Consider the following 17,283-nt stretch of genomic DNA (forward strand, 5'->3'; position numbering starts at 1 on the left):
ATCATTTCCAACTAACCAGAAACTCTGTGTGTGTGTGTGTGTGTGTGTGTGTGTGTGTGTGTGTGTGAACATGGGTATGTAAAATTCTTCTACATCTAAATGTTTAAGCTTCAGTTTTACTTTCTGATCCACACTCGTTACTTTGTAGCTTGTTTTCACCTCATACCTTACCAACCTTTCTGCTTTCCTGCTCTCTAACTCTCATCCCTCGCCACCTTCACCCAGTCTTTCCTTCCTTTTTGCTTAAGTAGGCAGCCTCTTCTCAGAAAATCCTGACGCCATAAGAAAAGAGCAAATCCCTAGCTTTCCTGATGCTGAGCCAGCAAACACCCTCCCAGCTGTGCACACATTCTCGCCTCTCCCTTTGCAGGGACAGGAGAAGACCGGACCCTGCCGGCTCTGGCTCCGTCTTCCTTAGTGTGCTTTGGACCTGGCCTTGGTCTCCCTGAAGCTCTGGCCGGGGATGTGCAGCCAACTCCCAGCCTTTCCTAATGAGCTGTCCTTGTGCAACTCCAAAAAGCTCTGCATTTCCAGAATCAGGGGGATTGCTCAGGCATCCAGAGTGCACGCTGCTAACACATGAGGGCCTGAGCTCCTATCCTTAACACCTAGAGAACTCTCTCCCAGTAGCAGGTAAGGATAAAGACCACTGATATTCTCTGGCTCCCTGGATTGGCCTTTTCCATCACAGTCCTTGCCATGAATTGTGGTCTAGACTTAGGTCTGTATTATCTACCAAGGCCAGTGTGCTTAGCTTTAACTGCCATCTTGACATGACCTAGAATCACCTAGGAAGAGAGTCCTTTGCAAGGAATTCTCTACCTCGGGTTGGCCTGTCGGCATGGTGGGATGTGACAGATTGTCCCTCTTATCAACTGAGTTGGGAAGACCCATCCTGGTGGTGTGTGATAGCCCTTCACACTAATCCATGGACGGTGTAAGAGTAGAGAGAACTATCTGAGTAGTAAGAGGAAGAGCAAGCAAGGATCTATGCATTTCTTCTTCCTCTGCATTCCTGCCTTGACTTCTCCATAATGACTGAAACCTTCAACTATAAGCCAGGGCATTTGTCATACGAGCCGAAGTGAAACGAGAGCAGAGGTTGTCTCCATTTTGCTTGCTTTGGATCTCCAAGAGTCAGCACAAGGCCAACACGCAGCTCTAGGAAGAGTGAAGCCTTCGGTTTATGTCACTGTTTATAACAGACACAGTATGTCAGATCTAGCTCACGTCCATTTAGATTTCCTCACTACGTACACCACAGCACCATGGGAATCCACAAACCTTCGCAAAAGCAGCCGCTTGTTCCCTTGAGACAATCACTGAAAGGAGCTGATTCCTGAATGTTGAAGATCCACCTTCTTGTTTAAAGAAGATAATTAATCAGAAACACTCAAGAGAGGAAAAGATGGAAGAAAAGAGGGGGCTACGAAGGGAGGGGTGCGGAAGGGAGCAAGAAAAACCCCTGCAATGTTTAACCAGACTTTGTCTCCCAGGGACTTCTCTGTTCTGAGGCTGTCATCCAACCAGTTTCCTGGGCCCGCTCTTTTAGCTCTTTTCGTATCCCTGCCAAACTATCCCTGGGAAAGGCAGAAGCTAGACACTCTAAATCCCAAGGTTTAAGATGATAAAGACCCTCAGAGGCTGGTGCGAGCCTTTCAGGCCTTTTTGTTCGCTGTGCCTTTGTTTCAGCAATTTCTCCCATCTCAAAGGATTTTCAGCGGCATCAAGAGCCTGACACTTTGCCCGTCCTCGTCCCCGTTCTCACAGACATCTCCAGAGTAAGACAAAGCCATGTTGGCACCGAGGAGGGCTGGCAATAAAGGGGGACTGAAAGAGAAGAAAGCCCCGGGACAATCTGGCTGGGCCCAGTAGATTCAGTTGCTGCAGCAACAGAAAGTCAAACAATGGAGAGGGGAGGGACAGCCATTTTCTTCACTCTGTCCAGTTGTCATGGATACTGAGATTTTTATAAGGAAAGGGGTAAAGGGTTTTCCTTTATGCTTTAAAAAAAACCGGTGTCTTTTCATTTGCTTGGCCTGTATCCTTGCTCTGGGTTAGGGACCTTCCGTTCAGAGCCTTACTGGAACCAAACAAGCAACTAGGTGACCTTCTGGACACCAGCTCTGATGTCAGTTATGTGTAAAGCCAGGCAGATGGGTCCAGATAGTCCTGGAGATTTCCACCTACTGAAATGTTTCCATACTTAATTTCTACTCAGAGAACCTGAAGTCACTTCTAACAGTATCTCTCAAGACCGATACAGTTGAGCTCCATCTGCCCTTCTAACATCGGCGGCCTGGCAACAGTGTCTTGCTAAGCTGGGAAACATGGTATGGTGAGAAGGTCTCTAACTTCGGTCAAGACTCAGTTCTGCCACTCTCCACAATGACTCTGGGCAAGGTACTTAACAGCTCTGATTTTTATTATTGGGTCTGGTAAATGTGGGTTGTGGTCTCTGCTGTGTGGTACTGGGGATACTAAGATGAAGTGACGTAATACAAAGAAAGAACATGCCATCCTTAGTCTACAGCAAATGCTGCAAAAGCAAGGGGGCCTTTGACCAGCTCTTCAACACTCCCCCCACATCCACTCACTTTCGCACACCCATATGGTCACACTGAGATGCACATGCTCATACAAACAGATCATCGCTGCTCAACCTTCCTAATGCTGTTACCCTTTAGTACAGTTCCATGTGTTGTGGTGACCCCAACCATAAAATTATTTCATTGCTACTTCATAACTATAATTTTGCTACCGTTATGAATCATAATGTAACTGTCTGATATGCAGGATATCTGATAGGTAAGCCTAAAAGGGTCATGACCCACAGGTTGAGAACTTCTGAGATAAAGGATGCTGATAGATAGACATACACCAACGGATGCTTTCACACAGAGGCATGTGCACATACTTCTCTATTCTCTTACACACTTATTTGCACACATCCACTTTCCGTTCGGCTAAAATAAGCAAGCTCTTCTCACATCTTTCCTTTTCATAAGCCAGTTTCCAGCAAGCAGGACAGAGCGCAGCTGCTCAAAGCAAGCAATCCCATCTGTCCACCCAACCATTCAGCAAACTGAGGCTCTAATGAATGCCAAATGCAAAAGTCATCAAGGGACAGCAGGCAGTGTTCCCTGCCACTGGTTCCCATTTGCCTGGTGATGGGAGAGTCCAGCCTCACTCTGCTTCTAGGAACTCAGGGTAGCCCTGTGACCTCAGCTCTCTTTGGCCTCTGTATATTTTCATTTCCCAACACTTGGCAACACCCTGAAACTCCATCTGCACATGCCTGTGTTTGGATGATGAGGGTAAGGATAGTTCACACGGTGCTGTGTTCAATGGCTATGAGCTGCAAGCAGTCCATCTTTGCTAGAGCCTTGAAGGTCAAATTGACACCAGAATCTCAAATACACTCAGAAATAAATGCCTATACATTTGTCAGTTGATGACCGGCTCTGCCGGACCAAATGCCTTTTCAGCTATAATTCCACAGGTGCTTCAGAGCACTATCCCAGCATGGCCTTGTCCTGGACTGCATGGGGTTCATTCTTCATCCTCAATGGTCAGGAGCCACTTCCAACAGGTGCCCAGGGAGGACAAAGGATCCAGGTATGCTTGTCTAGTTCAGGTTTGAGGTTATCAGTTATTTCTTTGTAGCTTCATAGCTTGAAATCTAAAGAGAAGGCTTAGATAGGTTTCTACTGTACCTGCTTGTATTCTAATGCCAATTACGTTCCCCAAAAACATGTTTGAAGGAGAACACACGTAGCTTCTGGGTACCTGCCCCCAGTTGATGCTGATTGGTAAGTAAAGATGCCAACAGCTAATAGCTGAGCAGGGCGGACAGAGGAGGGATTTTAGGATCCCCAAGCTTGGGGCCAGGAAAAGAAGAGGGAGAAGGAGATCCGCCAAGGCCAGAGAGCATGGAGGAGAGAAGAGACGTCATGCCTGAGAAGAATGCAGGACAAAGAAACATGGCCACCATGGGAAGGAGCCGGCAGAGCACAGTCCAGCAGGCTGCCCAACTTGGGTCCAGAGCAGTAAAAGGTAGAACACAGAATTTAGGAAGTAGTGACGCAGAATTATCGGCAGGAGGTGCATTCGATCAGCTGTAGCAGTTAGGCAAAGGCCCAGCTATTGTGCTGATTAAGGCATATTAAAATATAAAGGCTGTGTGTGAATGTCTTTCATTTGGGAACATAAACCATTGGGTCAGGTAGCGAACCCACTGCTGGGATTTATTTATTTATTAATATGTAATTCAACATTCCACCACTCATTAAATACATGACTTGTAAGAGGTGAACTTTGCTAATACAAACATCTTGGCTGGTGATAGGTTTGTATCTGCTATACCCAGAAGATATGCAAAAGATCATAAGTCAAACATGCAATTCCCCTAACCCACTGAGTATCTTGACTTAGGCCAGTCTATCTTACATGTGTTCATAACATATGCATTATATTTTGGTTGGGCAAAGCCATCTAACAGAAGGCCTACTTTATAATGAAGGACCGAACATATCTCATATGCTTGACTGAAGGTGAAAATCAGAATGGTTATATGCTGTGCTTTCATTCCATTATAAAACTGAGATCAGTTAAGTTGAACCATCATAAGCCAGGAGCTGTATGTGCTTAGCTTCATCATCCTCAAAACGTAAATATTAATCCTCGTGGAATTGATAGGACAAGCCAAAGTACATGGGAAGCACTTTTCCTAGCAAGAATTAAAGACTAACGGCAGCTATACTTCTCATAGCGCCTTCTAGTATCAACTCTACTACAATCTTACATAAAAATAATGAATATGTGTATTAAAGGGACCTGAGGTGAATCACAGGAAAGTAGAAGCTATTGACTTATTCAGAACTGTGGGATTGGATGCTTGGACTTTTATTCCCACTGTAACCATGTTTCTAAAACACAGATCAGAATTTAAAAAGGAGACTCAGGTGGTTCATTTACTGAAACTCCGGGGAACAGAATGTTTAATTTACTGCTCTCCTATTTATTTGACTCACACACAGGCTTCACTTTTCCTGATGGAGCAAAAGGAGTATCAGGAGATAAATGGTGATGCCAGACTGGATCTCAGACAACACTGGAAGCATCTCCAGGCTTTCCTAACACCAGATTAATCCATATGAATGGAAAGGACAATTCATTTGTCCTTCCCTGTGACCCTCATTCTGTCCCAGATGGACCACGCTAAAGAGGATGTAGAGTATGAAGTCTGTCTGAATATGTGAAAGGACTGACACCAGGGTTGTTGTGAAGCTGTGGGGCCTTTGTTGAGCCAGAGATACGGCTTGAAGGGAGAAAATGAAACATAGGTTGTGGCTCAGTTCTCAGCTAAGTACCCAGTACCCAGTTGAGTAGAGTAAGTGAGCTGCCTATGCAAGTCAGCCAGAGGAAGACACAGATGTCAGGGAAGAAGCAGGGCGTGGCTCCACCTAAATGAGGAGGGGGAGCTCTATGCCTGGCTGGGAGACCCTGTGGGTACTGGTGATGACCAGCCCACACTCAGCCCTGAGCCATAAAGACACAAAAGAAACCCCAAAGGAAGGAACGAACTGACTTGTCAATCATTCCCTACAGTTTTTATTGAAGCAGGTCTGCCCAGCCTCTGCCTGCCTGCAGGAACTTAGAGACACACTAGCACTCTATGGACGAGCAAAGACCAAAGTCAGGAGCAGATCTTCATCAAATGGTGAGGATTCCATCTCATCAGCCAGAGCAGTCATCAACGAAGCCAAGGACAGCTCTCACAAGTTGTCCTTGAACCTCCACACACGGGCATATATATGACTAAATTTAATTTGTTAAAGCCAAATTTTTTTAAAAATTAAAAAAAAAACAAGCAAAATTGTGGAGACTTTATAATTTATGTTTAATGCCAAGAATGCCTCATGCCAGATAGTCGTCAGAACTTTCATACATTGCCACAGCTAATGACCACCATAACCATGTTCTATGACACAGAGGCATTGATACCCAAAATGGCAGGGACTACTATAAAAGTGACAGAATCAGCTTTGGGTTATTGTAGAAAAGAGCTAGGAAATGGAGTTGGCAGAGCATCTAGAGCCAAGGTCTTGTGCTCCTTGGTCTCAGCCAAGGAGGGTCTGGTATTCTATACAGAGTCAACCTGTTCTCACCAGATGTGAGGTTAAACAGTGTCCTACAACAGTAGTTCTCAACCATCCTGATGCTAAAACCATTTGATGTAGATTTTTATGTTGTGGTGACCCTCAAACCATAACATTATGCTGTTGCTACTTCACAATAATAATCTTGCTACTGTGATAGATCGTATGAAGAATATATGATATGTGAACCCCATGAAAGGGTCGTTGGGATCCCCAAAACGGTTGGGACCCACATGTATAGAACCTACTATCTTAAGGTCTCCCTTAAGACCTTAAGAAGGAAGAAAAAATGGGGAGAAGAACTTTGAGGCACCTTAAACAAAGCAGCAAGGACTGAGAAGTCTATATCGTTACCATCTTCTCTGCCCTAGAACACTCACAATGTCCTCAGGAGGCAGAAATTCTCACCTCCATTTGAATAATCATTGTAACGTTGATACATGTGAATAATACTCATATGATTTATACTTTATCCTAAATAATCCTGACATCAGGACTCCCATCTTTCGTGAGATGCTGGCTTCCATCTTCCTCCTCTCTACCTAATAGACTCACTCTCTCTCTCTCTCTCTCTCTCTCTCTCTCTCTCCCTTCAAAGTCTCAATCTGAAACCCCAGCCCACAGATAGTCCTTCTTGTCCTTCTTTTGGGAACTGGCAGCACAAATTTTTTTCAACTTGCAATGGTTACATGCTGATAAATCACACTGCAAGTATCACAGGTTAAATGCATGTAACCCACCCAAGCTATTGAGCATCACAACTCATGAACAGCCCTGCTTAGAGCAGTTTTAATTTCCCTTTGTGGCCATGAGCTATGTGGGAGCAGCAGAGGCCACTGTCCAGTATCACGAGAGTGTGTTGGGAACATCTACCTGGGCTCTCTCTCCTATGCTTTGTCAGTCTTCTCTTAGGATTTGGCCCTGGCTCCTGTTAACCTCTGTGACAGTTGGGAACAACAGCTTGAGAAAGTAACATCAAGTTATAGCAAGGATTGGACATGCTGAAGAGCTGTCATATTCTGGTCTCTGGGTGAAGTTCCTGGCAAGCACAGAGCTACCTAAGATACTAGTCCTGCCTGGATGTGCCTCTTGTTTCTGGAACTTTCACACGTATGCTTGTTCTCTTCTTTAAGGCTTCCTGTCTCAAAATAGGTTCATTCCTGGATTCCCCAACACAAGGCACAAAACGCTCAGCACAGTCCAGGGCTTCGTATACAGCAAGAGCTCAATCACTAGTCATACAGCAAGTGCTTAATCGCCAGGCATACAACTCAATCACCAGTCACAGGCTCCTCCCATTATTGAATCATGTTTCATGTCATTCACAGAAGCTTTCTCATGAGCCCTGTGATTCACAACTGCATGGCTCACTGTTTCCTAGAGCCCCATATCACATTGAACCCACTGGAAATACAGACCAGTGAGTGAGATGGATGAGGGCTCTGGGCAAGTGGGGGGTGTAGGTTAGGTCCAGGAATTACCTAGAAAATATGTTTGTGTGTGTGTGTGTGTGTGTGTGTGTGTGTGTGTGTGTTGAGAGTACACATGTCAGGATACACGTGATACACATGTGGAGATTAGAGGACAACTTTGCCGAGTTGATTCTCTCTGTCTACCTTTACAAGGATAAAGTCTAGTTCATCAGGCTTGTACAACAAGCACCTTTACCCACTGGGCCATCATGCTGGCCTTTGCCTAGCAACTTCGAATGTTAACATATGCACTCAGACTTTTGTTCAACTGAAGGTGAGGTAAGGCGATCACAGTGTCTCTGAGAAAGATGGGAAACCCAGGGAAACTGAGCATGGCTCACTGTCTCCTACAGCCCCACACCACGTTGAACCCACTGGAAATAGAGCATTGGAGACCATGCAGCTATTTGCATAGAAATTCCAGGGAGCGCTAGGAGTCGATAGGACTGCCCACCTAAGTAGCAAAGTAAGATGCTGGGGTGGAAGTAGGAAAACATGAGTGTGAGCACATGTGTCAATTACCCTTAAAAAATGTTAGGGAGACTGATGAGGAGGGACAGGAAACAGAAAGTGCTAAGGTTCAGCGATTACCCAAAAAGAAGCCAGCAGATGCATAAATGTGTCGTCCCACTGTTCTCTAGGCTGGTAAGGCATTGAGACACAAACATGATTTGTGCAAGCTTTTAGGAGAAATTGAGACTTGCGGAGGATACAGAGCTTAATAATTCAGTTCTCCCTAAGATTCCCAGCTCAGTGTCTGCCCTGACTTTTGCCTGGTAGCTTGTCGCTGCCACCTGGCTGACAGCTTGATGCAGGCCTGTCACCTTTGAGCATCTGATTGTGAGGCTCAGCCTCCTGGGATCAGAGCAGAACAATAGCCTCAGTCCTCAGGGGCTGACGCTAAGCACCAAACACTGGTCAGCTCCAAACACTGGTTGCCATTCACTTCAGAACGCCTGCTGCTGTGCATGCTAATCCAAATTGGGTTCAAGCCCCCAGCCTCTGCCTCCATTGTTGGGCCATACTTTTCATTCAGCATGAGATCGGAGATCTGCTGAAACCTCATGTTGCCAATAAGAGGAGAAGAGATTGCATTAATCTCAATAAAAATGAGTTCCTCTTAATTTTTTTGTCCTAGAAAGAAAGGAAGGGCATAAAAACATTACACTTGCCTCTAGAGAGAGGGAGAGAGAGAGAGAGAGAGAGAGAGAGAGAGAGAGAGAGAGAGAGAGAGGAAAAGGAAAAGAAACTTGAAAAGACTCTCTTCACCAGATAGCTGAAGCACATAGGTTTACAAGTCAACACAAAGAAATGGTATATCCTTCACATGTTGCTAGCTTATTTTCCTCTCCTAGATATTTTGATTGTTTTCTTTTCCCCCACCCACCCCCCTGGGATGTTTTTAAACACCAGTACTCTATGACCTTTGAAGCAGAGCATCTTTAGAGATGTCGAGTCAAATTTAGAGGACGAGGTAAAGGAGAGAGTTCATCAAGCAGGATATTGGGATTTAGAGAAGTCATTCTACAAACTCAGATCTCCACTGCAAATAGACAGGCAGACAGACAAACAGACAACTGTCTAGAGAGTGTGAGGGAGAAGATGACACACAGATTCTGTGAAAAGGAAACAGAGCAAGAAAAAAAGGAAAAAGCATGAGCGGGGAAAATGTTGCCCGAAAAATCATGTTTCTATCTTTAGTGTCGGAGAAAACCTTGATGATGACTTAGACCTTTTTTGACACACAAATGTATGAACGTGCGCACTCATGAACACACAGCGAGAGAGGCCAAGAGGGGCATGTGATTTGTCTAAGGAAATGGATACTTGATTAAGGCCTGTCCGAATAAGGGCTGTGCATGCTAATTTGTCTGTAGAGGTTTTATGTAAATCTCAGCAAATGCTCCCAGGGAAAGGAGGCACATGGACCTCTACCTTAACAGCTTTCCATTTGCCCCTCTTCACTGACACTCACTCTTGGACCCTTTCTTCCACTCCCAAGTGTCTGTCTGATAAGTGACTATGTGGTGCAGAGTAGGCAGGGCTAGCCCACTGCAGCCAGAGGCTCACATCCAGCCTGCTGCTCCATGCTTTTGTAGTATAATTAAATGGCTTTTAAATTTTATAAGAATCAGAAAAAAATATCTTAACCATATTTCATGGTGCACAAAGTTCACATTTTTTGACATTTGTAGGCTTATATTTTTCAAAACCTACTTTATTTTTTTTTTGACTTTTTAAAATTAGGTATTTCTTCATTTACATTTCAGATGCTAACCCAAAAGTCCTCCAGACCCTCCCCCCACTCCCCTACCCACCCACTCCCACTTCTTGGCCCTGGTATTCCCCTATACTGAGTCATATAAAGTTTGCAAGACCAAGGGCCCTCTCTTTCCAATGATGGCCAACTAGGCCATCTTCTGCTACATATGCAGCTAGAGACACGAGCTCTGGGGGTACTGGTTAGTTCATATTGTTGTTCCACCCATAGGGTTGAAGACCATTTTAGCTCCTTGGGTACTTTCTCTAGCTCCTCCATTGGGGGCCCTGTGAGTTCTTGAAAGCTTTAGATTCCCGTGTAGCCTACCACCCACCAGAGGTAGTAGAAAGAAAAACTTAATGGGGCAAAGGGGGATGTGTTCTGTAGGGCGATTCCAATCTTCACTGTCAGTATCAGCAGTGGTAGCTGGATCTACTCACAAACACCGTTCACCAATCAGTAACAGCAATTCGAGCCAGAAGAAACTGCAAGGCTCTGCCAATCAGCCTGAGGCCACCGAAGCTGCAAGAAGCCACTGATTATCACAAGAAGTTCTTTGGTGCATTTCTTTCCATGAAGTCATGACAAACAATGATGAGCAAAGAAGGTAAGGCAAACCAATGCCACACAGCATTGACCACTGTCTGTTGGGTTAATCTTATTCTCTTTCCAAACATCACGTGCCCTCTCAAGCATCTGTTCCAGAAAAACACCACATGCCCTTTGTCCTGGCAGCTTCCAGACAAATATGAAGTGAAAACTTCTGGTTTCTTTCAAAAGTCAGTTATATCAAATGATGCTTTGCTGGACACACAGATGAAAGAGTGCCTGGCTAAAGCAGACACGCCAAAGAACGTTTTCTTGAAGCAGACACAGGTGAAAGGATGTTTTACTCTGGCAAACACATGAAAGGATGCATGATGTTCAACGGAATGTAAATATGTCCCCACAGACAGTTGGAGCTTGAGCATTGGTTTGCTTTGCTCTGCCTTGCTATTCTTCGCTAAGGACACACATGTATTGGTGCGCCTTACACTGTGTTGCTGAGCTCTGCCTGTGGTGATGCCTTAAACTAGCCTAAGAACTTCTCCTGAGGTTCCTATGGCTTCTTGCCACTTCTGCAGCCTTGGACCAGTTGTCGAGCCTTGTGGTTTCTTCTGGATTGGACTGATCTTGCTGGTTCATGTGTGGTATCTGTTGATAGGACTGCACTATAGTTACTGATTCACATTTGGTGTTTGCTACTGGGCTGAACTGCAGATATCCTGACAATGATGCTTGACCTCACCCCCCAAGGTCTATTTCTAAACAGATCTACTTCCCCTGTGTCCTAATGACTTTTCTTTTCAACCAGCTCTGGTGGGTGGGGGGCTGGAGGAGAGGTTGAATCCTTATTAAAGTAGGTCAAGAAAAATGTATACCTACAAAACATCCTCCCACGTGTCTGCTTCAGCACAATGTCCTCTCCTAAGACAGTCTCCGGGAAGACATCACGTGACGCGACTGAGTCTCCAAAGAAACCAGAAATTTCACTTCAGCTGTTTGTGAGCTGAGGATGAGACAAAGTTGGCAGAGTACAGGCCTTGTGTTCAGTCCCTAGCATCACATAAGACTAAAGATGGCACATTCCTGTAATCCTAGTCCTCAGGAGGTAGAGGCAGGAGGATCAGGAGTTCAAAGTCACTCTCAACACATAGCAAGTTGTTGAGGCCAGCCTGTGATATATGAGTCTCTCTCAAAAGGAATGCATTCCCTTTTGCCCTCAGCATACACACACACACACACACACACACACACACACAGAGAGAGAGAGAGAGAGAGAGAGAGAGAGAGAGAGAGAGCACTTAGGCGCTTACATTTTCACCTCCATACAAACTAGCTCTTGAACAAATTAACATTCCAACCTGATTCCTACATTTCTATTGGTACAAATGTGCTATGTTTTGCTAACAAAGGGTCCCTCATTCTGGTTCTCACCCTTTGACACTTCAGGCTTGCTTTCTTCTTGCTCTAGCAAACCCCAAGTGAATGTTCAGCACCCTGCTGATAGGAACTGTCACCACTTCCCCTTGAAGACAGAACACTAACAGCAGTCTGGCTTGACTCACTTTTTTGCTTCTTATTCACGTAAATAAAGTGTCCATCATGGTGCTTCACACGTAAGAAGCACAAGTAGGGGCTAGGGAGAGGACTCGGCATAAAGTGCTTGCTGCACAAGTATGAAAGCCAGACCTCAGATCCCCAGAAGCCAGGAAAGTACCAGGTAGATAGAGTATAGTGGCACACATGTAATTCCAGGGCTTGAAAGGATGCGATGGGGAATCCCTAGAACATGCAAAGCTAGCTAGATTGTCATTGTGGTGAGCTCTGGGTTCAAATGAGATACCCTGTCTCAGTGAATAAGGTTCTGGGCCATCAAGAACAACTTGATGTCAATTTTGGGCCTCCACTCATATACAAATACACATGCATGCACAACCACACACGTGCACTCAGACTCATGCAAACATGCATATACACATGTACACACACCATACTCACATACAAGTGCCAAAAATGGACCAACGAATAGTAGTTCTAGTCATAAGACCTCCCCCAAGAAACAGACAAAACATATTATATGCATAGCAAATTGTATTTCAGACACATATTTTTAAAAATATAGAAATAGTTTGTTATATTTATTTGTATATACACACATCCATACTTTGCGTGCATACACGTGCATATGCTAGAGTGCACACATGTTATAGAATTTAATTCTCACCTTTTTTGTTTGTTTGTTTGTTTTGTTTTGTTTTTCGAAACAGGGTTTCTCTGTGTAGCCCTGGCTGTCCTGGAACTCACTCTGTGGATCAAGCCTCGAACTCAGAAATTCACCTGCCTCTGCCTCCCAAGTGCTGGAATTAAAGGCGTGTGCCACCATGCCCGACTTAATTCTCACCTTCTATCATGTGGGTCCTGAGGATCAAATTCAGCTCATCAGGCTTGGTGACTGGTGTCTTTACCACTGAGCTGTCTTGCTGGTCCTGGTGTAGTCGTTGAACATATATTGGTTCAAAGGGAAATTCTCTCTATAAAATCCATACTGTAAGACATCTTCCGAGGGCTCACAAGTTTGAATCACCTTGATTACCAGGTGGTGGTAATATTTAGGGAGGCTGTGGAATGTTTAGAAGGTAGAACCTATCTGGGGGAAGTGAGTCCCTGGAGATTTGGGGGACAGGCCCACTTCCTACTTTCTTAACCACTCAGATGTGGCAAACCTCTATAGCCAAGCCTCACACTATTCTTTGTAGGATATCTGCTTTCCACAACAAGAAAAGTAACTAATGTAGTTGGGTCCTTTGTAGAGCAGGCTTCTCGAGCATTCTCTCACCGCAGATGGCATTGCCAAAGCAAAGACTGCTCACACCCGCACCCCCACCCCTACCCCCAGCCATACTGCACAGAACAGCTTCTGCCTCCCAGAGTCAAAGGCTCCCTGAGCATCCACCGTGTCCCTCCACTGCCTGAGTTGCCCGTTCACCATTCACCCTTGGGGCTGCCAGGGAGTCTCTCCCTTGGCTCTGTCCACACGATCCCATGTGGGGTGTCTCCCACATGAATTGGACCTTTGTTCCATCCAACCTGTGTTGAAATTTACGAGCCTGAGACAAAGGCGCTCACTGTACCCTCGTCTTGGCTGTGCCCAGGATACTAATTACCCAACAACAGCAGTTCATTGCTCTGGGAGCACACGTGGGAGAAAGTTACCAGCTCTGATTAAGGAGCCCCATGGGAGGACGCTGACAATGATCTTCATTCTCTCTCTGAAGTTGCTCTGGGGCTGGGAGTGCAGCTCTGGGGTTGACAGTTCTCACTTTGCATGCGCAAGTGTCCTGGGCCTCTCTTCTGTCCCTATCATCAGGGGTCGCTCTGCCTTGGTGTTGCAGGACACTAAGAGAGTTGCCAGATGGGCACGGTGCCAGATCAGGCTTTGCATGTACTGGGTTCATACTGTGCAAAATTGCCTTTTGTATCTGAGTCCTCTTTCTGAGCCAGCTGTACAAGGTGAGTGGACCATTTCCACTAACACAAGCATCTCCGTGCAACCAAAAGCCCAGAAGTCCAAACTCAGGCGAAGAGGGAGCTGGATTACAACCCAGATAGATCAAGGGCAAAAGCCACAGCCCTGCTTTCAGAATAAACTAGAAAAAGCAAGGCTTTTCCCCAGATCACTGTGCTCGGGTGAGCCCTAGAGTGTTTCAAGAACTCAATTCACGTGTCAGACAGGTGGCCAGCACACGTCTAGCATTCATGTCTCTGAATTCAGAACCTAGAACCATCTAGAACTCACTCATCATTGCCTGGACTTTCCAGGGACATTTCTTCACTGACCATTGACCAGTCTGTAGTGAACAAAAGGATACAATGAATTCTGAGGCACCCCTGAGACCTTGAACTCTGCAAGCCAAATGTAACGGAGTGGATGGTAGCACCTCTGTGAGCAGACACATCACTCTACTTCCACTGCAAAGGAAGGCCTTATCCATTCATTTCAACTGGAGTCTTCCATTCGATCATGGGTATGGAAGGGAAATGTTCGTCTTTCCCCATCCAATCAAATAACCCCAGGGAGATATGAACTTATTCCCACTGCAGTGTGCTGCTAAGTTATGAAGTCTTCCCTGGTGGAAGACTAGTGACTCATGTACCTACCTGGAAGTTCACCAGTGGCCCCACAGTGTGGAGGTGGGGTTTGACATAACAGGCCAGGTATGCTGAAATCTATCTAAGAGATTTGGCGCTGGAAGGAAACACTGGCAACACAGACTAAAACTGCAATAAAATAAACACTGCCTAGCCCTCTTCCCTGGCCTGCAGGAAATCGGGTTGCTCTTGATGAAAGTGGGGCAGACAGCCAAGTCGATCCTAGCACCCTGTGTAATGCCTCTCTGTATGTTTTCGTGCAGCTTTGCCCTGACCACAACACAAGGTTTGCTACCGGCAGACAATCCTTTTCTGTAAGTGACAGGGGACAGGGAGGTAGGCAAGGTGCCCGTGAGTGGAAGTAACCAAGATTCGAGGCCGTAGCAAAGAATTAAACCCCTCAGAGTCATGTGGGAGGCACGGAGGTCAAACTTTACTAAGTTTCCAGAGAATAAAGTAGAGGTTAATGTAATCCTAAACAGACTCTTCCCCCCTTCACTTTTATTCCAATGATGGCCAAATGGGGCTTGGGAAATGACTCTGTTTGCCTTGCAAGCACAGGAACCTGACTTCAACTCTCAGAAACCAGAAAAAGCCAGAAAGAGGTACCCAAGCATGCTGACCCAGCCCTGGGGAGGTGAAGGCTGGCAGAGCTCACCCACCTCTCTTCAGAGGAGATGCAACCCCGACTATTCCCACATGCCATTGTTGGGATGGGACATTAGAACACTATAGACGCCCCTTGTTCTCCCCCATGTGTTCTCTCCTTTAAGCTTCATGGTAAGAAGTCTCTGGTTATCCTGATCAAAAGCATCTGTGCCTACACTCCAATGATCACCCACGACACAGAAAAAGAAACCAAGGAGTAGTGGAAGTTAGACGGCATGCTGCCACCACACAGCTGGTCAACAGTAGAGCGAGGATTTGAGCCCAGGTCATCTGAAGCTCATAAGCACACTAGCTGCTATTTGTTTAAGTGTTGTTCTGGCTCTGAAGAGCCTGCAATGCCCTTGAGTATCTATACTGATATAATAGATACTAAATAGTGGACATCTTAAGCAAACAAGGCTTCTCGGTGGATTTGCCAGAGATCTTCAGGGCAGCACTGCCCAGAGGTAACTGGAGGTCATCTATGGACCTTATCCAGCTATGAATATGGTGTCATCTCTATTCTCTTTACACCAAGCATCTGAACAAGGTACACCCAACACACGAGTGTGGAGAACCAATCACAGCTACAGAGGAGATTATGTTTTGAAGTCTGTGGTCATTAGTATTAATTATTCCTGGACAAGCTCTAGAATCTCTAGGAGAAATGCCCCCAGGGCATGCCTATGGGCAGTTATCTTGATTAAGTTAACTGAGGCAGGAAGGCCAGCCCGCTGTGGGTGGCACTATTCCCTAGGCTGGGAACTCAGACTACATGAAAAGAAGAAAATGAGTCGATCACAGTCATTTATCATTCACTGTTTCTTGGCTGTGGATGTCACATGACCCCAGCATTCTGCAAAGTATAAGTCATCTCTTTGATGGACTGTAAACTGGAACAATAAGCTAAAATAAAACCTTCCTTCCTGAAGTTGCCTTTGTCACCATAATAAGAAAAGAAAAGAAAAGAAAAGAAAAGAAAAGAAAAGAAAAGAAAGGGAAAGAAGAGAAGAGAAAAGAAAAGAAAAGTCAAAATCCCAGTATGGGTTGGCAATCTTTACCTTGGAAGTCATATTTGATTCCATTCAAAGCATTGCCCATTGGTTCATGTGTTGCTAGGAGAATGGCGGGGCCTCTGACCATCAAAATGGCATAGAGCTTCCCAGCAGCAGCATTTCAGCTGGTGGTTCTCCTAAACTTAGACTTCTTTATCGCTTATACGATCTCATGGGTGGCAATGACTTCCAAAGGATGATTCAGACCTGGCATTGAGGAGCACAGCAAGCACATATCACAGCTGCCGTTTCTCCCAGCCACTGCCACCCACGAGGGCTTTCACAATGAGCCTGTTGCACCAGGAGCCAGGTGCAGCCAGCATTGTTTATCAGCAGGTGTTAGACAAGCCCATGGGAACCTCACTTTCCTGCCAGGCAGCAAAGGCCCTGGTTCCTGCTCTTCTTGGCTTTATAACCGAATGTCACGGCAGGGCTTTCCAAAGCCACAAAACCCACAGAAATAAACCAGGGTGGCAAATTTTGCCTCCCTTAGCAGTAGTACTCCTTGTTCAGTAGGTACTGTAATTGCTTTCACAAAGTAATGTTTGCTGTGAGCCAAGTCCCTAGACCACCACCAAAGAAGACACTCGAAAAGATCTCTGGCCTCAGTGTGAACTGCTGTAGATCCATCCATCTTCTCTGCCTGTATTCTTCATGAAACTGGGCACGACGTGTTCGTCTTTTCATTCTCAGGTATCTCTTACATGTTTGCCATGTCCGTACATACTTTTTGACACTCACCACTGTGCAGGGTATACCTTTATTGCCTTCGAAGTCCATGCCCATCCCTGAAGAGTTAGCAGTTCTTTCTTCATTGTTTTTAGTTTCCATTTTTAAACTCTAACTTTTTTTTATTGTTTCCTTTGATGGTGCTTTTTAAAAAATAATAATAATTCTTTTTCTGTTCACCAAAGTACTTCGTTTTCAATGTAGAAAATTTGAGAAATAGCAGGCACAGTGGTGCAGAGAGCTGAGACTACAGAGGCAGGCAGCTG

At 45.4% G+C, this 17,283-nt stretch overlaps 1 long non-coding RNA gene across 11 annotated transcripts; it reads left to right on the forward strand.

Moving 5' to 3' along the window:
- The first annotated feature begins 353 nt into the window (after positions 1-353).
- Gm20083 lies at positions 354-8,864 on the forward strand. Of its 11 annotated transcripts, none has more exons than XR_882223.2 (3): positions 354-633; positions 2,222-2,403; positions 3,489-8,864. It is a non-coding gene; the product is annotated as a predicted gene, 20083 (long non-coding RNA). The 11 variants fall into 11 exon arrangements; XR_882220.2 differs by lacking the exon at positions 354-633 and adding an exon at positions 1,074-1,781; XR_882219.2 differs by lacking the exon at positions 354-633 and having other exon boundaries at positions 1,819-2,403; positions 3,489-3,618; positions 5,040-8,864.
- The last annotated feature ends 8,419 nt before the right edge of the window (positions 8,865-17,283 follow it).

The sequence above is a fragment of the Mus musculus genome, chromosome 7 (genome assembly GCF_000001635.26).
Source record: "Mus musculus strain C57BL/6J chromosome 7, GRCm38.p6 C57BL/6J".
Taxonomy (NCBI): Eukaryota; Metazoa; Chordata; class Mammalia; order Rodentia; family Muridae; genus Mus; species Mus musculus.